The 19917-nt window shown below is 52.4% G+C and overlaps 1 protein-coding gene across 1 annotated transcript in view; it reads left to right on the top strand.

Annotated features, from left to right (window-relative positions):
* Nucleotides 1-19917, top strand: part of LOC122893040 (NT-3 growth factor receptor-like) — a 271355-nt gene that overhangs the window by 86639 nt on the left and 164799 nt on the right. The window lies entirely within an intron of this gene.

Raw genomic sequence — 19917 nt, 5'->3', positions numbered from 1 at the left:
GTGGGCTTCTGGGCCTTCCAGCTGGGGTACCCGTTTCAGGTTGGAAGGACATTGGGTCCCCCAGAGTGGGGCTCAGCCGCGTGCCGTCCCCGACCAACCTTGTGTCCTAGAGTCCCGTGACGTTCACTCCCAGTGGCCCTCGGGGTCATGTGGCATTTTCGTGAGACGTGAATGTATTAGTTCCCATCAGGAGCATCTGGCCCGGTCCTGGTGCTTCACAGGCAAAGCGACAAAGATGAATTACACTTATGTCTTTAGATTCAGTGATGTGGCTGGGGACAGGAGAGAGAGGCAGAGGGTTGGGGTCTTACTCTAGGGTGGGAGGCGGTGGCTGGAAGGAGCTTGGTGAGGGAATGGGTGGTGAGTTATTGGGAGAGGACGCTTCTTGGTAGAGGGAGCCGTGCGCTATGTATGTGCTCAGCGGCCTGGCGGTGTTTGAGGGACCACAGGCCCCCCACACTGACCCTAGAATTGGACTGGCAGCTGGATCGCCACCACCGTCTTGCCCTGTGCTCCATAACGGGTCAGAACAAATGGGTTAGGATCTTGCTTCCAGCTCTGCTGTCTTCCAGGTTTGTCCGATGATCTGAGACGTCTGTCACCAAGGCAGCGGGACTCTGAGGGCTGGTCATATTAAGGAGAGCCCGAGCAGGAGGGGGAGTCAGGGCTGCAGGCCAGGGACCCTTCCCTAGGTCCCCATTTTCTGCCAGATGGTGTGTGTCAGAGGCCTCTATGCCTCCTTCCAGAGGGGGGTCTGGTGCCTCCCTGGCCAGGGCCCTGCCTCTCTGACACACCAGTGTCCTCAAAGCTCTCAAGAGAGTTCCCACTCTCACTCCACCCCACGGTTTTTCTCCATGCAACTGGCAAAGAGATCATTTAAGCATTTCACTCAGAGCCTCCTAGATGCACCTTTGAGGCTGTTGGGAAGCACCAGAGTCTCTGCCTCAGTTTCCTGGGTGAGCGGGCCGTTGTGGCAGGGACCTCAATGAGACAGTGTGCACAGGTCGGGGGCCAACCTTGGGACCCGTTCCAGCACTTCTGCACACCTGCCTCCCACTACACCTCCTCCCATGCCCTCTGCGCCTGCTGCACCAACTTCCCTCCACACCGGCAGTGTCCCGGGCCATCTCTCTGCACAGCTCTTGCCTGTCCTGGCCCCTCACAGGGCAGGCTTTCGTCCGGCCCCCACTCTCTCTAGCGAGTGGCTACTCCTTCTTCTAGGTTCAGCCCAAGGGTCCCCTGAAAGCCTTCCGCTCACCACACCACACCCCGTCCCTTTCCTTTGGTCCCTGTTCTTGTCCTTCCTTTGCGCTTGTCCCAGTAAGCATGCCTTTGAATTTCATCATTATGCTTTTAATTATGTGATGTTTATTGTTCCTACTGTGCTGAGAGCTCCCTGGGGACGGGCCTCTTGCCTCTTGCCTCCACCACTGGACACCCAGCACATGGCACAGCCCTGGCATTTGGTGCAGGCGTCAGCGGATGGTGGCAGGGGAGGTGGGTTGGTTTCCCCTTTGTCATTGGTGAGTCTGATGCCCTGAGGCATTCAGTGCACAGACACAGCCAGGGGCACTAGGAAGTAGGCTTCTGCCTTTGAGAGATGGAACGGCCTCCCCTGCTGCTCGCTGAGCCCATTGCCATATCATGTCGGCGCCTCGGAGCACAGCGTGCCCAGCACTGCCCGCTCCCCAGGGGCATCAAGGGGGGCTGACCTCCCCACTCACCTATGCCATGCTGTTCTCCAGAAATAGAAGGGCCCCTTGGTCTTCTTGCCTTTCCCCACATCTGGGGCTCCCAGCTGTGCCCCCGGGGGCAGGCCGCTCACCCGCGCTGGCGGCAGCTGCCCGTCTGCAATCAAGAACCTCTGTCGAGGCGTCAAGGGCGGAGTGTGTGAAGAGCAACCGTGGGCTCCTTATTTATTGTGCAGAAAAGAAAACAAATTAAGGCCTTGTAATTATACAGTCAGGCATGTTCTTAAATAAAGCTTAAGCAGTCAGAACTCCGTTTAGAATATTAATAATTGCACTCCCCGGGCCTGATCCCCAGCAGCTTTCTCTCATCGGGTCTTTCCCTCTCCTGCCATCCTTCGCTGCTCCTGTACCCCTTGGTCTCTCTCACGGGTGTCAGTCTCTGCTCGGACCTCAGAAACCTCTGGAAAGCCTCGCTCGCTGGCTCTGAGTAGGCATGCGTGAGAGTCTATGTTGGGCTTTTCAGAGAACACCGACAGCATCTATTAGGTGGTTGCATAGGCAGGCCTCGTAGGATTTTCTTGTCTTGCCCCCCTCCCCTCCCTTATTTTGGTGAAGCACCAAGGAGGGATATGGGGCGTGGTGTTGTGTCTCAGGGCACAGACACTGGAGTCCCTTCGAACTGGGCTCCATCCGCAGCCTGACTGCCAAGCAGCTGTGGGACCTCAGTCAAGACATCTAATCTCTGGGGGATCTAATCCCCCTGGTGGCTCAGTGTGTTAAGCCTCTGCTTTCGGCTCAGGTCATGATCTCAGAGTCCTGGGATCGAGGCCCGCATCAGGATCTCTGCTCAGAAGGGAGCCTGCTTCTCCTTCTCTCTCTGCCTGCCTCTCTGCCTACTTGTGATCTCTCTCTGTCAAGTAAATGAATAAAATCTCCTGCCCCCCCCCCCCCAAAAAAAAGACATCTAATCTCTCTGAGCTGGTTCTTGCTCTGGCGCCAAAATCACCCCTTTCCTAGGCTTGTGTTCTGGGACTTGGAAGAGAGAATGTATTTGAAGTCTTGCACGTAGTGAGATCCTTACAGATGTTAGGTCTTTCCGTCCACACATCTCTCGATCATATGAGAATTTTGCGGGGTTTCTATTTTGTTGTCCCAGACTCACACTAAGATGCTAGGCACCTAAACGTGAGATTTCCTAAACACCTGTGAAATGAGTGAACGTGTCTGTTCGGGGTCCTGCAGGTGGACATGGAGTGGGGGTGGTCGGTGTGATGTTATGAGAGTGACACGGACATGTGTCTTTTTAGGACTGATGACCAGTTCCCCGAGCAACATGCTTACGTCCAATATGACTATAACGCTTTATGAAGCGCTCTCGAAAGTACCATCTCATTTAACAGGCAGTATTGAAGTAGCACCATCCCTATCTTTCTGCTAAGGAAACAGAGAGAGTGACCCACCCAAGGCCACAGAGCTGGAAGTAGTGAAGGCTGGACCAGAACCCCAGGCTCAGACTCCCCGTGCCTTGTCTTTTCTGCTACACTGGGCTGTTCCCTAAGTCACTGCAGACAGCGGGGAGGAGCTTCACCTGGTTTCTGGACTTCTGGGTCTTGATGCTGCTCTGACACTTTCCACAGATCCATCACCACCGTGATTTTTTTTTTTTTTTAAAGTTACCGTTCCTACTGCATGGGAGACACATACCCACACTGGCTTTACTGGCAATATTGTGGTATCTGGGTCACTGTCAGAGACTAACTCAAAAGTAGTCTGAAAACATTCAGATATTCTTAGTTTCATGATCTAGGTTAGGTGACCAGATGGAGAATGCTACAGTGGGCCTTGTTAAATGCAGGTGAGTGGTGCTTTGGAAAGGTCTCCCCCTGTGGCCAGCATCGTGGCTTGGGATGGGGAGGAATGGAGACACTAAGGCAGGACTTGGTCCAGATGGAGCTGGAATATTCAGTCTAGTAGGGAAGAAAAAGTTAGCTTTCTTAGACCAGAGATGCCAGGATGTGGACCATAGCAGGAAGAACAGTTTGTGTATCCTAGGGATGCTGGGGAAGGACATGGTTCTTAAATTTGTTTTTGAAGGAATATACACAGCATTATATAGGAAGAGGGAGAAAACTCATGGATTTTGTGTGTGTGTGTGTGTGTGTGTGTGTATGAGCATTTGCAAGCAAGCAGGGAATGAAGCCAAAAGAAAGAGAGAAGAAATATTTATTGTGTTAAGCTCTCTTCTAAGCACTCTTGCAACAGGGATCCTGTTTGAATGCGTGGTATGCTTCTTGTTTTACACATGAGGACTCCTGGGCTCAGAGAGGTTATGTAACTTGCCTAAGGTCACACAGCTAAAGATATGGATTCATATCCATAAATGTCTGCACCAGAACTCATGTTCTTTTCTGTTGTATTAGTGTACAGGGTGGTTTACGTCTCTGAGGGTATTCAGGAGCCCAGCTTTTCCAAAAGGAGTATTGAAAAATTGTTTCTTCTTGGCAGGGAAACTGGTGTCTCCCTACCACCACTTTTGCCTCCCCAGCCCTCAGGCTCCATGTTCCTCTCCCTGGGGATTCAGCACCATGGCCAGAGCTGAGGCCGCTTCTCAGGGCTTTCTCTACCATCCTCCTGTTTGCTTGTGGTTCATACGTCCGCTTAAGTGAGAGCCACGTGGCATTCAGGAAGAACCTTGCACATGGGGTCGACAGAACTCTACTAGCCTGCCTGGTGAGATCCAGACCAAAGCAGGAAAGAGCACCTGAGAAAGGTCTGCTTGTTCCCGTTCTCTCCTCCCAGGCCGAGGCCAGTCGGAAGGAGGATTGTGTTTTATGACTTTGGTTACTCGGAACTGGGGAATCATCTAGAGCCATGACAAAGGAACTGAGCTGGGCAGGTGCTTTTTCCTCCTGGGCAGAGCTCCCAGGGTCTCTGATCCAAACAGGCTATGCTCATCCCTTTATCAAGCCTGTTCTGTTTCTGTTGAATGGGGCCGAAAGCTGGTGGCTCTGCCTTGTGCTTTTTCATAGGAATAGTCACATGGGGACAAAGTGTGGGAGCAGCACAGCAGAGCTGATAGAGTTATGGTACTCGTGGGTTTGTCCCTTGTGATGCTGTGCCTGCCCGCTTCATTCTTGGAAGGCTTTCACCTGGGTGTCCAAAACAGAGCCCCCGACTTGAGATCCAGACACGTTCTGGCTTACATGCATGTGTAACGCACACACAAACAAAACACACACACACACACACACACACAGAGTTGCTAGTATGCTAATGGGGTCATGGATTCTGGAATCAGACACACTGGCTCAGCCCGTTTTAACAGTACCAGCTTTGTGACCTTGAACTAGCTATGTAACCTCTAAGCCATAGATTTTTTTTAAAAAATCTTTAACATGAGAACAAATCATAACAATAATATGGACCGTAAATGGTTTGGGGGGGAAGATTCAGTGGACTGATATCTTTAATATCTGATATCTAATATCTTGAGTAATTAGTTCCTAACAAGCACTCAATAAATGTTACTCATTATTTCTGTCCTTAGAAAATTATTTCTGTATCCCAGTTTTCTTTAGTTTATTCACATGATTATTGTTAATGATTCTGGAAGAATCCCCATAGCATGGAAAAATGATTAGCAAGTTAATTAATTGTTTGCACTTGTGTTCAAAGCTCAAGGTTTAAATTAAGTCGAGGTCAGCCATCATGGTGCTGGTTTAAGAAAGAATTAGTGGAGTTTGGCACCCTGCTTAGTGCAAGATGTGTGGAATTCAGACCATTCAGTGAAATTTCCTTGGGTGCTTTCTTGTAACAATGTTTGTGATCAAAGTGCAAACTGTGCCTTCTGCTTTGTGAAAACAAAAAACTGTATGCAGAGACACAGTCCATGGCCCCTTGTGTGGATGCTCACCCCTGGGGGAGCTAATCTTGGCCGGGACCACGTCCCCGTGTGCTTTTCTATTCCATTCTCTTTTCTGTAAGTCTCAATCCAAAACGCCTTGGCTGCACAGACAAATGCCCTCCTGTCCCCAGTGTATCCCGGATCCTCACATAACCTGTGGGGGCGGGTGGGAGGTGAAGAAACAACCCTTTGAGGATCGATGTGGAACCAAGTGGGGTAGGGGTTGGTTCTGGGCTCCATATACTGAGTGTGAGATAAGAGGTCTTGCGTAAGTCTCTGGGGACTCTGCCAGATCTCTCTGCAGGACAGAGGCCATGGGGAGTAGGAAGGAACACTGCTTTCCCCAAACATTTTGCAGAATTGGACAACAGAGGCCAAAAGACTGTGCATGGTATAAATTACGGAAAACAGTGGTGTAATGACATTGTTTGGTGAATAAATTGAAGCCCTGAGTCATGAGGCCAATAACAGAGAGGGAGCAGAGAAGTGTAATTAAAAGGAGAAAAGCCATGTTTTCAGCAGACACTGGAAGCGAGATCGAGATGGGGGTGGGGGTGGGAGGCCGGGGGCCGCTGGCCCCTAACTGTGGCTGCAGCTCAGGAGAAGGGGCGTGGCTGTTACTGACAGTCAAGGTGACTCAGAGAGGAGGCCAGTGCTTCTGACACCGAGGAGGAGAGCGGGAGTGGTAACATGGAGAGTTTTAATAGAAGCAAAGCCATGTGAGCTTTGAAAATAAGATTAGCTCCAGGACCCTGAATTCTGCAGTGATTTAGAATAAGCTGGGCTGGGAGAAGTCTGTTTGAAGACTGATGAGAACCCAGGGAAGCAGGAGGGGGATCGGGAGTGGGGCTGGGTCTCCTAGGAGTCATGGGGTTCTGGAGATCATTCTCTAGGATCTCTCCTATCTCTAGCTGTATACTTCCTTGCAAATACCCTTGGACCTTCCCTTTCTAAGGATTAAGGGGAAAAAAACCCCAAAAAACAAAAAACAAGATATTTTAGAGCAAGGATACCTTACCCTGGGCCAGCTAACATGCATGGCTATGGGGACTGTGGCCGACCTGATTGCCCCCCACCATTCTGTGGGGCCAGCAAGGATTAAAGACCATAAGGAACATTCAGATTCTGAGTCACATGCAAACCTTTCAGACAGATCCCCTTCCCCAGATTCTTCTGGAAATGTTGGCATTGAATGGTTTCCATGGGAGAACATGTCTCCTTCACTTATGCACCAGGGCCCAGCATTGCCTGGCATGGACTAGGTACCAGATTCGTGTGGGCTGAATGATTGAGGGGGCGGAGCCTGGCTTTTAATATAGTTAGAGCTGAGATGATACTAAAACTTACTTTGTTTAGAGGATTGGCCTGTGTCTATTATTCTCGCTGAAGGGAGCATAGCACATAGTAGGAATTCAGTAAAATTATTGTCCAAACTGGGACCCTGTTTTTTTAAAGAAGATTTTACCTATTTATTTATTTATTTGGAGAGTGTGGGTGCTGGGGAAGGGACATAGGGAGAGGGAGAGAGAGAATCCCCAGCAGACTTTGCTCTGAGCAGGGAGCCCGAAGTGGGGGCTCATTCCTGTGACCCTGAGATCACAACTGGAGCCAAAAGCAAGAGTTGGACACTCAACCAGCTGGGCCAGCCAGATGCCCCGGGACTGGGACGCTTCTGAGAGTGAAAGGGAACTGACGGAACGGGATTCTGGGACAACAGACCAGAACTGGGACTGTTTGGGCAAGCGGGGATATGTGGTCACCGGTCATCGGTACATGTTGAATGAATGGATCTCGTGTCCTTGGAGCTACGTAAGGGGAGTGGAGGTTTTATGGGATTTGCCTCCTTTTAGCCAATGAACGTCCATTTATCCTTGGGATCCTCAGATAATATTTCCTGGGCACCTACTGTATACCAGGCATTTTGCTTATACTGGGGATACAAAGAGATCAAGAAAAGCCCTGTTTTTACTTGTAGGAGGTCCCCTGGCTAATAGGAAGCCAGACTATTGAGAGACAGACAGAGTGACAAGTGCTGAACTAAAGGGATGGACAGACCACTCGGCGGCCCTGGAGGTGGGAAAACTAAGAGTTGGGAGGCGGCCGTCAGGAAGGCTGTTTGGAGGAAGGCTATTCCGGGGAGTCCTGGAGGTTGATTAAGCATTTGCCTGAAATTCTGGGGAAAGCCGGAGTGTCACGGAAGTCTGTTCCTGGCGGAGAACTCGGTGCAGATCCACTCAACAACACTATGTTGCTGGATGCTGGGGACAGTAGGATTGTAACTAAGATAGATGGGCCATGACCTCACAGACTGCTTGAATGCTTGCCATCAGATAGAGAACCATATATTCCATTAGGGCTGTGATGGTGGAATTGCCGGGAGAGCCAGGAGCCAGGAGCCAGGAGCCAGGAGGAGGGGCACCGACCCCTGTCTGGGGTGCTGACCCCGGCAGCACACTCAGTGGGGAGAGAGGCTTCCAGGTACCCATATGGACTGTGAAGGGGGAGCTGATGCACCCCTCTCTGCATCCCCCCCATACGGTGGCATGGGGAACCTTTCAACCGCCCCCCTTAGTTTGCTGTCATTCCTCCGGCAAACAGAGGGCTGCAGGACCAGGCAGGGACAGGGCAGGGGCAGCAGTGCTGGTGTGCAGAGGTGGGCGTCCAGAGGTCACAGGATCTGGAGGCAGAGGCTGAGTGGGAGGTGGTGGGGTAGCCAGGAAGCTAGGGGAGGTGGAGGGAGCCGGCCGTTGCTTAGGAAAGGTCCATCTGCCTCCCTATCCAGAGCTTTCGAATGTAATATTAAAATGTTCCTCATTATTTCTCTTGGACGAGTTTGCTATCCTGATATATTAATTATTCTTAAAGGTCAACAGCGCTCTTTCGAATCCCCTTCTGTTCTATCATGTAATCAGTTAATTAATTGGAAACCATTTAGCAGCGTCTGCCGAGCGCATTGTTGGGGGTGAGTTTCCTTGTTTTGTTGTTCCTGTGGCGACGGCTCTCTCCATGTGCCACCGCCAGAGGGTTTGGGAACTTGAGCGTGGGTCCCGCCCCTCGTCCCTCCCTTTCCCCTGGTGGTTGCCCCCCCACCCCCGCTTTAGTTATCTCATTAATAGTTGTGATCTCTCACCATCTTTGTTCTTTCCGAGTCTCCACTGGTAATAAAAGCCCGTTTTCGGGGACTGCCCACATAGGGCGGGCACCCTGCGGGGCATCCACATACATCGTTTTATTTCATTCCCACCGTCTGATGTGCTAGAGATTTTGCTCCCATTTCAGAGGAGAGAGGAGGCTCCGAGCGCTGAAGAGAGCTTTCCAAGAACTACATAGCCAGAAAGGGGCCACGCAAGGAGAGAGAACCTCCCGGGAACTTTATGTTCTTGTTTGCTGTGGGGCTGGTGCTTTGAGGACTCCGGGACAGACTTGGCTTGGGGCAGAGTCTCATGCAGAATTCTTAGTCCCAGGTGCTGCTGGACCAGGAGCAGTGCTCCCAGATGTGCCCAGCCCCGCAGCACGAGGCAGTCACGCTAACGGGCTGACCTGTGCTCCACTCAGTGGCCTCTCGGCACTTTTGTTCTGTCTCGGGTCTCCCACTCACATGCTTCCTGGGGATGTGCTCTGGGGCGCTCCGCCCCAGGACATGTTGTCATCTGTCTGACTCTAGCAGGCCCCGCCCTGCGTGTGGTCTGGTCTGTAGGGAAGTGGGCAGAAATACATCGCTGGACAAGGGCTCTCTGTGCCTCTCCCGGTGGGCCCCTCGGTGCTGGCAGGTGGATCGCCATCCTTTTAGGCTTTACATGGGGTCCCCGTTAGACCAGGGGACACAGTGGGAAATCTGATTCGATTCCCCCTTTTGGAGATCGAGAATTCCAGTCTTCCCAGACCTGGGGCTTGGGAAGCATTGTCCAAATTCGGCTTAAGCGTGGTAAGATTTTGTCCTGGTGGGTCTTGGGATGCTAGGGGTCATGGGATGCACAGGAGCTGGAACCCCAGGAACACGCCTACTCCTGGTACTCCTGGTGGGTGGTCAGGAACACGGACTGTGGCCAGGCTGTGAGGGTCCAATTCTTGGCTCCCTGTTACAGCAGCTGCTGACCCAGGGCAAGAGACCTAACTTCTTTGCTCCATGATCTCCCTTCTGGAAAGTAGAAATGATGACAGTGATGGTGGTGGGGTGGTCGTATGTCCCTCATTGGGCTGTTGGACCAAGAGTTTAGGGGAACTCTTATGTGTAGAACCTTGCACGAGAGCTGGCCCAGAATAATCGCCTTGTGTGTTAGCTGCCGTCATTACCAGCACGTGCAATAGCCCTGTGACCATGTGCTGCGTACCTGCTGTGTGCCAGGCGCTGTGTTGGACGTTTGACATTCACTAATTTATTTTCATCCTCAGAGCTGCCCCGTAAGGCAGATACTATTAGGACTTCAGGGGTCTGGAGGAAGAGATGGATCCAGAGAGGTTCTGTAATGTTCTCTGGCGGTTGGGAGGGTGGGTCATGCCCTCCGAGAGGGCCAGAGCTGAGAGTCTAGCTTGTCAGTTTGGCTCCAAGTCTGTGCTGTCGGCCACCACTGGGCCACTGCGCCTTGCGCTGGAGCAGAAGCCAGCATCACCTGGAGGGCCTGGTACAGCACAGGGTGTGGGGCTCACCCCAAGGGGTTCTGATTCAGCAGGTCTCGGCTGGGACCCGAGAAGGTGTTTTTCTAATGAGTCTCGGTGATGCTAACGCTGCTGGGCTGGGGACCACACTTGGGAAGTTCCTGCCTGCCCTACAACATGGGGACCCCAGAACAGTACAGTGGGGACATGATGAGCTCTTCCCCACGCTGCCTTGCCTGGGCTCTCCCTGCAGTGACAGACGCCCATACTTTCCACCTTAAAAACTGATGTGGTACCCACTTCCTCATGTGGTCTTCATGACCCGTTCTGCTGGCCAGCCCCGAGGATGAGAAGGCCCCAAGCGACAGGGGCATCCACATGTCCTCCTAGCTCTGCTGGAAGGGAGGCAGACAGCAGTTGGCAACACCTCTTGAAATCCACACACAGGGTCTGGTCTGGGAAGGGGAAAGAACAGGGAGGACTGAGGGGCTCTGTGCCCCCCGAAGCCCTTCGGCAGCTGTCCACAAAGCCAGCTCGGGAGAGAGTGGCCTCCGTTAGCTTTTTCATCCTAAGGGATGACACCATGCTCCAAGCTCCTAGGAAAAACCCTTGGGTTCTGGGCTCAGGTCTCTGCTTCTTGGTGCATCCTCTGGCCTCAAGGGGACCCCTCCACCGGGCAGCTGGGCAGGGTCCCAGTCTACTCAGTTTTGTCAGTTTCTAGCTCTGTTGCAGCCGTTCTCCTGACTGCCTGGTAGCGCCTCCCCCTTGGCACTCCCCTACCCGGGTTCAGGTCGGGGTGCTCCATCCCCTTTCTGTCATTAACAGCGACATCTGTCCCCAGGAGCTCCTGTGGGAGGTCCCTCAGCTCTTCACACGGCGTCCCTTTACAACTGGGCGTGTGGCTGTTTTATTCTCTCCAACACATATGATCATCCAGGTTTTCGGGACAGAAGGAGCTGATAGGAGGTGAACTCCACTCATTGGAAAGACAGAATTTCACTACATCAGTGGCTCTGGGAGTGTGGTTCCCAGACCGGGGACATCAGCCTCCCCCTGGGAACTGCTCAGCGATGCAAATTCCAGGCCAGACCCTGACTCAGAAACTCTGGGAGGGAGAGCCTCGTTATCTAGGTCTTCTCAGCTTCCAGGTGCTGCCGATCCCCGGGGCTGGAGAACCCGTGCCCTAGATGCTAACCTCAAGCCCCCGCTTGGGCCTGGTCTCCTTCCAACCTCTCATCGTGAAAGAAGGGATCAAGTGCGATGTGGGCCTAATCACATTTCCTTATAAACGGACCAAAGCAGCTTTCTCTGCATCATGTGGTTGTTTTGGGGAGACCCATCGGTTTTCCTTGAATCCCAAGAGTAGATCTTAGAACAGAGAACTTAGGTGCCTGGTGTAGCTAAAAGATAATAAGCAGAAACATGCTTTCTACATCTTGAAGAGCGGGGTGACCTGGCCTTCCTGCTCCTTCCTGCCCTTCTCCCTGCCAGCCTCCCCAGACTCGGGGTTCCCTGTCCTGACAACGTGCTTGGTGTTTTCCTCACCAGCCCCCGGGGGGCCTCAACCATGCTTCCTGTGGCTTCTCCCCCTCCCTCGATAGCCCCTGCTTTGCTTCTAGTTACTTTCTTGATTGTCCCGCAGTTGCTTTCTGTGTGTCTTTATTTTTCTCCTGTCACAACGGCTCTCCAGTGAAACATGAGTGTCCCCACTTCAGTGTTCATGGACCAGGATCTGTGTTGGGGGCTGTGGCTCCCTGAACCAGGCCTGGCTGGCTCTGCTCCCGAGAGGCCCGCTGGTCGGAACGTCTCCTGTGTGTCAGGTCTCATCCCCCCGACCCTGGGGTTCCAGAGAGAGCTCTCCTGCTTCAGGGCAATTAGCTTTTGGTTAATTTGTCTGAAAAGAAACTCCCAAGGAGCAAAACCCCTCGAAACAGTCTCCATAACGCTCAAGGCCTGGCGAGAGGCAGCCTGTGTGGAGGCTCAGAGCTCATGTCAAGGCCTTTTCGTGAGCCCTGCGACCAGACGTCTGCCCCCAGGCTTCACAGTGAGCTCTCCACCTTCCCTGGACCCGTGGGGCCCTCAGGCTCAGCCCAGGCATGTGGGCAGTAGGCTGGGCCAGAGTTCGGGTCCCAGTGCATCTCCTGGGGGGCAGGGGGGGTGTAGATGCTACTTGTTGTCTCATGAAAGTGGGTTTTTCTGTTCTATCATTGAACTGAGATTTTGTTGATGGCTGAGTTCAGGAGGTCATCGCCTGGATCTCTGGCACCTGTTCGCATGGTCTTGGGCCTGTTGTAGCTTCAGCGGCGACTGGAGATGGGCCGATAAGGGGAGAGACGCCGCGCTTGAACAATGATAGACTGTGTCTGTCGAGGTCCCGGCCCTGTGCCAGCTGCTTTCTGTGCCCCGTTCACCGCAGCCCGTTTAGCCCTCACTGCCAGTCGAAGGGACAGGCCCTGTCCGTATCCCCAGCGTGCACAAGAGCAGAGAGGTCGGGGAGTATACCCGGGGTCCCAGAACATGGAGGCAGCAGAGGAAGGGCCGGCGCCCGGTCCGGGATGATGCCCACGTTCTGTGGGGATTCAGCTGAATTCTCTGTACATTTATTGAGTTTTGCTCTGCTCTGGGGCCCGTGAGGGCTCTCCAGCCACAAAGAGGTGATTCTCCACTTGCAGGAAGAGCAGTCTGCCGTGGGAGGAGGCCAGCAGCCTCAGAGCGGTCCTTCAAAGCCGGCGGCCTGACACATGGGCCCAGACTAAATGCATGGGAGGAAGAGGGGGCAAGAAGGTTGCACACTGGGTGTCACTGGTCATACTTAGGACCATCTGAACTGGGCCTACAGGACAGGGAGCAAGAGCGTGAATGGGTAGAGGGCGCCGGGCGCCGTGGTGTGGAGACGGGGAAGTGCCAGGAAGCCGTGAGGGCTCCGCCAACTCGGGGATCCCGAGTTGTGGGATGGGACGTCTTCAGGGTTTGTTATGGGGAGGGAGGTGGGTAGTGATGGGAAGGACATGCAAACAGGGGGTTGAGGTCATCGTGTGAAGAGACTTGAACTTCAAGGCGGAGCCTGGACTGGATTAGGTGGGCCGGGCATACCGAACGTCCAGCGATCACACCCAAGCCTAGTGTCTCCTGTGTGGGGACACCCTCCTTCTCCATCTCCTCAGCATGCCTCTGTCCCTGCCTGTCCTGAGCTTCTCCAGCTCGAGAGGACGCCGGCACCTTCCTGCTGGTGTTGCCACGTGGCTGGGGATGACCGGAGTGATTCTGTTCCCCACGACAAGCCGCGGGTCTGCTGGGTTCTGGGACGGATTGGCACCTGGGGAGAGGACAGCTGCCCTTTGGAGAACTTAAGAGTTCTACTTCTCTACCTGTTGGCGGCTCCAGTCCACTGAGGGACCCCGGTCAGTGCCTGGCTTGTGCAGATGGTCGAGAGCTGCCATCCATGGCTCTTAGATTCTTGAAATGTGGCCAGTCCAAATGGAGGTGTGTTGTGAGTGTAAGTACACGTGGATTTCAAAGACAGAACACGCACACAAATGCTAATGAATTATCTCATTAGCATTTATTAGATTGATCCTATAAATAGATGACACTTTATGTTTATTGAGTAAAGTGTAACGTGTGAGTACAACTTCTTCTATCTCTTTCTTTTCACTTTTCAAAATGTGACCACCAGAAAATTTGAATTTGCGTATATGGCTCCCATTATATTTTCACAGGTGAGGGCTGGCACACTTTTTCTGGAACGGTCCACATACTGAGTATTTTCTATCTTCTGTGATCACTATTCAACCCTGTGTCTCTGACGCAGGCTCCGAGGGTGTATGAGTTTGCTGTAGCTGCTGTAACAAATCACCCTAAACATAGTGGCTTAAAAACACCAATGTCTTGTCTTACACTGTGTAGCGTAGAACCAGCATGCTCCTTGCTGGGCTAAAAAATCCAGGTGTCCTCAGGGCTGGGGTCCCTTCTGGAGGCTCATGGAGAATTTGTTTCATTGCCTCTCCCAACTTCTAGAGGCCACACACAGCCCTTGGCAGGTGGCGTTGGGCTCCATCTTCAAAGCCAGCACAACCCAGGTCTTTTCCTTTCCTCCTTAGTCACATCCCTCTCTGACCTCTCTGTCTCCGCCCTTCCACTTTTGAGGATGCTTGTGATTGCCCTGGGGCCAGGGGATAATTAAGGATAATTTTCTCATCTCAAGGTCCACACTCTTAATTACATTCACGGAGTCTCTTTCGCAGCAGAAACTGATCTATTCTCAGATTCTGGGGACTTGGATGTGGACCTCTTCAGAGGGCCATTATTTCCCCTCGAACGTGGGTCCAGACAACACAGACATGAAGGGGTGTGGCTGTATTCCAAAAATCTATTTACAAGAACAGAGTGCTGGCCTGCAGATGCTAGCTTGCCGAGCCCGGCTCTCCATGATGAATGATTCTGCACCCAGTTTCCAATGCGTGGGTTTTTCTCCCCATACCACCAAGCAATTCTGGGACACCAGCTGGGTGTCCTGTAGTTCAACTCAATTCTGCCACCGTCTACGCAGAGACAGCATCAGATCCCACTTGAGATGCCAGTCCCCAGTCCAGAATCTTCCTGGTGCTTCTGATACCCTGGCTGTAAATCAGAGGTCCCCATGACCCCCCCCTCCTTGGGTTCGATTAATTTACTAGAGTAGCTCACGGAACTCAGGAAACTAATTTACTCACTGGATTACTGGTTTATTACAAAGGATATTAAAGAGTACAAATCAACAGCTGGATGAAGAGATACATAAGGCCAGGTCTCGAACCAAGGAGCTTTTGTCCTTGTGGAGTTTGATGTGGCCTGGTGGCACGTGGAAGTGTTGTGATTCACCAACCCTGGACCCCCTTTTTTAAAATGGGGTTTATGTGGGGCTTTTATTACTTAGGCCTATTTGAGTCCATCATTGGCTACTGGTGATTGATTCAACCTCCACTGCCTCTCCCCTCTCTAGAAATCAGGGGGTGGGACTGAAAGTTCTAGTCCTCTATCTATGGTTGGTTCCCCTGGCAACCAGCCCCCATCTTCAGGGGCTTTGCAAAAGTCCCCTCATTCTCTGAAGCAATCTCAGGAGCTGAGGAGAAGAGCTCAAATATTATAACAAAAGATGTTCTCATTGTTTTTACTGCTCAAGAAATTCCAGGGGTTTTGGTAGCTGTGAGCCAAGAATGCTGGACCAAGAGCAAATACCTATTTCTTGACCACAGCCATCATTTCTGTATGCTATGTGGGGTGACATTTTTGGTTGGATGCCTGATGGAAAAGGTTCTCTGGTCCAATAAGTTTGAGACTCAGTAGGTCAGATCCTTCTCTTTATAAAGGCTCTGAGGAGTTCTGCAATAAATGAGCCCATTTAATTTGTTTAAAACCACATTTTTCAAGCAACATGAATTTTTTTGCCCTTATAATATCCATTAACATACTACAGATTTAAGATTCCCAGGAACATTCTCTGGGAAACCCTGGTCCAGCCCAGCACAGGACCTTGTAGAAAAGCTGCCTCCAGTCTCCTGATCTAAGGTCAAGAGACCAGTCACGTCACTTGAGATTTGATTAGAGAAAGCATTTTGGCTTCATTAAAGTTCATTAAATGAGCCATCCAGTGTAATTTAGCTGAATAAAAATGGCTCAAATGGCCTTAACCCCCACCCCCTTTTACAGCAATTTAATTGAGGGGAAAGCAAATATATCAATGATGTAGAAAAATATTTCTTGGTCTTTAAGAGGAACATTGGGTGGCAGCCCCTGCTTCCTTGTCACAGGCACTGGATTTTAAGAGGTTGGCTCGCACAGCCTCCTTGGTGGCTGGTAGCAGGCCTGGGGGATGAGATTGCATATGGCGCTTCCTTCCTTCCCACCGGTTCATCTCAAGGAGGTTGGTGGCAACCACCTTCATGACTCCTCATGGTGGGCTACAGTCACCTCTGGTGCGGGGCCGACTGTACACAAAGTCACAAGGTCAAGATCAATGCAGCATACATGCCCTGGGTCTTGGAGAAGTGGGCAGTAGACTGGCAGCCTCCTCCCTCTCTGGTGGGTTGGTTCCTTTCTAGGAAACTCTATGTGGGGTTGGTGCTGCATGGGGATGGGGTGGTGGTTCTCTTTTCTTGACCTTCCCTCCATGTACTTCAGCAATTTCAAAAGAATCCTGGTATGGGGTGGCAGGGGAGGGACTTGGCTATTTCCACGAAGACCGAGGAGATGTTTCTTTTATGGGGAAAATGAAAGGAGGACAGACAGATTGCCAACAGGACATCTGATGTCACGAAAGGGAAGGAAGAATTGCACTTCTTTTTTTTTTTTTAAGATTTTATTTATTTATTTGAGAGAGAGAGAGAGAACAAGTGAGGGGAGGGGCAGAGGGAGAAGCAGGATCTCTGCTGGGCCAGGAGCCAGACTCAGGGCTTGATCCCAGCATCCTCAGATGATGACCCGAGCTGAAGGCTGATACTTTTTTTTTTTTTTTAAAGATCTTATTTATTTGACAGAGAGACGTCAGAAGTAGGCAGAGCAGCAGGCAGAGAGAGAAGGGGAAGCAGGCTCCCTGCTGAGCAGAGAGCCCGATGTGGGGCTCGATCCCAGGACCCTGAGATCATGACCTGAGCCAAAGGCAGAGGCTTAGCCCACTGAGCCACCCAGGTGCCCCTGAAGGCTGATACTTAACTGACTGAACTACCCAGGCGCCCAAGGAATTGCACCTTTCAAATTCCTGCCTTCTTGGATAAAGGAAATGAGATTGAGATCATGATTGACGCAGCCAGTAAGCCACAGCTCCTGGAGCCTACAAGATGAGAAGGGCCTTGACCTCTGCTGGTTAGCCGTGCTTGATGCTCTGAGCCAGGACAGTGTTCAGAATAGGCCTTTTGCAGGCAGTGGAATGGATCCTCTAGGAGAAGTCACCTTTGTCTTTGGGCTGCAGCTGAACACGCTCCTGGTTCTCAGTGTTCTCTCTCTCTCTCTTTTTTCTTTTCTTACTCCAAAGGGTTTCTTGAGGCGAGTTTCACATCCAAGTCCAGGGCAGAGGGGATGGGACTTATAAACAGGAACCTGGAAGATGGTCCGAGGGCTCAGGGTGGAGCCCAAAACAGAGTGCGAGGTAAATAGAGGAAGAGGGTGGGGGGCCCAGGAGAGGAGACACAGACTATCACACAGTGATAATGACTTTGGAGAGGGGGCTCCATTAGCATCCTGTGTATTTATACAGATGTAAGGAGAGTTGTGGGGGGCCCAGGGGCCCACAGGTCTGGGAAGATGGAAAAGAGAGTTTGGGGGGTTCAAAGAGGGAACCTGGCACCTTCCAGCGATTCCTTACACACTCCAGTCTTGAAACACCACCTGCCTCCTGGGCTTGGAGAGAGGACGAAGCCCTTCGAAACGTCAGCCATGTTGTACATCCAGGCACTCTGCGAAGTCTCCCAGCTTCAGGATCACTCGTGGATGGAGCTTAGTGTCCCCTCCTCAAGTCTCAGCCCCCATAGACTTGGTGCCTTTGGGGCAACTCAGGAATTCATCTGGTTGCCTTTTCTTGGCAACAGGATCCATCTTGAGTGACCTCTGGTTGGACAGCAGGGTTCCCAGGGTGGAGGGCGACATCCTCCTAGGTCATGGGTTCTATCCTGCTGGAGTCGGCTGTCCCCTTTAGGAAGGTCATGAGGCTGCTGGCCATGCTGAGGTGTTATGCCAGGGAGGGCCCGTGTTCGCCAAAGGGTTAATGGAAGAAAGGGCCATCTCAGCCCTCTGTTTCCGCTGGGTCCGATTTTGGCCATCTGTGTGTCTGGCTCCCTGTTCCCAGAGCACCCAGGAGCTTCGTCATTGTTCATTACTCTGGGCCCCAGAGTCTGGACTGTGAGAGAGCCAGCAGTGCGGGACAGAATTAATGGCTGTTTGGTAGTCTCAGATGAGGGATACGGGGGCCATGTCACAGAGCTTGGTTTTGGGAAAGTATTTGATGCCTCATCTCATAAAATCTTGCTCACCAAATTAATTCCAGTGGTCAGGTGGCTGGGAACCTGGCCATTGACCCTAGCACAAGTCAGAGATGGGGGATAATGGATCTGTCAGGGACGAGGCTTCTGGAAGATGCTGCTGTGGGGCCGGAGGCAGGATGGTTCCTAACCCTCGAGTCTGATGAGCAGGATAGCCAGCCCATCAGTTACAGGTGGCAGGCAAATCCAGCTGGGGCACTAGCTGGGCGGAAAATCAGGGGTAGTGAGTTCTGAGTGGGGCGGTCAATCAAAGCCCTGTGTCTCAGCGTCCCCATTTTCATGCACCATGAGCATTTATAAATGCCCGTGAGGGAAGGGTGGCCAGAGGTGTGCCCTGCTTGTCTTGGGGTGGCTCTTTGTTTGCCTTGCTTGTCCTCTGTGTACATAATTGTCTCTGGGGCTGGGGGCTTCTCTCTCACGTTTCTCTGGCGCGGTACTGGGTACATGTACAGTTGTGCAGGTTGTGTGCACTGCCTTCCTCCAAGGACTCATGTAGCGCAGTGCCCATCTCTGGCAACATACACCGAGGGTATGTGTGTGTGCGCACGTACCTGGGAATTTACATGTCTGCGCCTCCGTTGCGCACGTTCCGGGGTGTGGTTTGTTGCTTCTTGACCGAGTCTTTGCCTTAAGGCCACTCAGACCCGTTCAGATCGACCGCAGAGATGTTAGTAACACCCGCCTGGTTCCGTTGCATATACCAAATAGGGTCATGAATGTAAAACTGCTGAACACAGTACCCGGTGTTCAGTAGTAAGCCCTTGGTGAGTGGTGGCTGTTGGTTTTAGTGGTAGTACGGGTTGGCAGGGAGGTGGGAGCACAGGAGAGTAGCTGGTATGCAGAAGAGGTAAGGTCAGGCTTTCCCTCCAACGGGAGGAGATGGTCTGTGTTCCAGGGAGGTGGCTGGGGAGGAGGGGAGCTGGTCGTCCTGGACACAGCCCGTGAGTCCTGCAGCGGCTGCTCCATCTGGCCAAAGAGCTGGAGGAATCCAGGGGCCCTTTCTCTTCTGGGCTGGGCTTGGTGGGCGTGGCAGGAAGGAGATGAAGCCAAGACAACCCCAGGAGAACAGGGGCCCCCCTCCCCCTTCCCGAATGTCCCAGGCCCCCCTCCCCTCTCCAGCTTGTAATAAGGAGATAATACTATTTCTTAGTCTTTATTTGCCCAGAATGCCTGTTATTTTCTTTCTTCTAGAATCCAATTTTCTCATGACATTTCTGCCTAATGTAGCAAAACATGACCTTTGTGAAAGGACGTTGCTGGTAGCCTGATCCCTGCCTCAGGCTCCCCAGGAACCCGCCGGCACACGCTCCCAGGCTGGTCTTCCCTCAGAGATGGGCAGGGTCCCCACTTCACCTGCCTCACACCCGCTTTAGTCCCTGCTTCTCCCGGAGGTGGGGAGGGGGAGAGACAGACGGGGCTGCTTCTGAGCGCTCGGCGAATCTGGGGTTCCTGGCTGCTGTCGTGGGGTGCTGCTCGGTTTTAGAACCGGGGGTTCTGCTCAAGGAGGTGCTGGAGTGAGGAGGAGACCTCACGGCTGGCGGGCCTGTCTGACGTCGGCTGCCGCTGCTGCGGTTGTGGGCAGATAGTGAGCCGGGAGAACAGGACAGAAGGCTTCCACCTGGGTGAGTCACTCACATTTGCTGGAACCTCACAGAGGCTAAGCATAATGGGGACCCAAGCGCGGTACCGAGACCCAGAATCCTTGACCCCAAGG

The sequence above is a fragment of the Neovison vison genome, chromosome 13, assembly GCF_020171115.1.
Source record: "Neovison vison isolate M4711 chromosome 13, ASM_NN_V1, whole genome shotgun sequence".
NCBI classification, from domain to species: domain Eukaryota; kingdom Metazoa; phylum Chordata; class Mammalia; order Carnivora; family Mustelidae; genus Neogale; species Neogale vison.
This window is presented reverse-complemented; position numbering and strand designations above follow the sequence as displayed.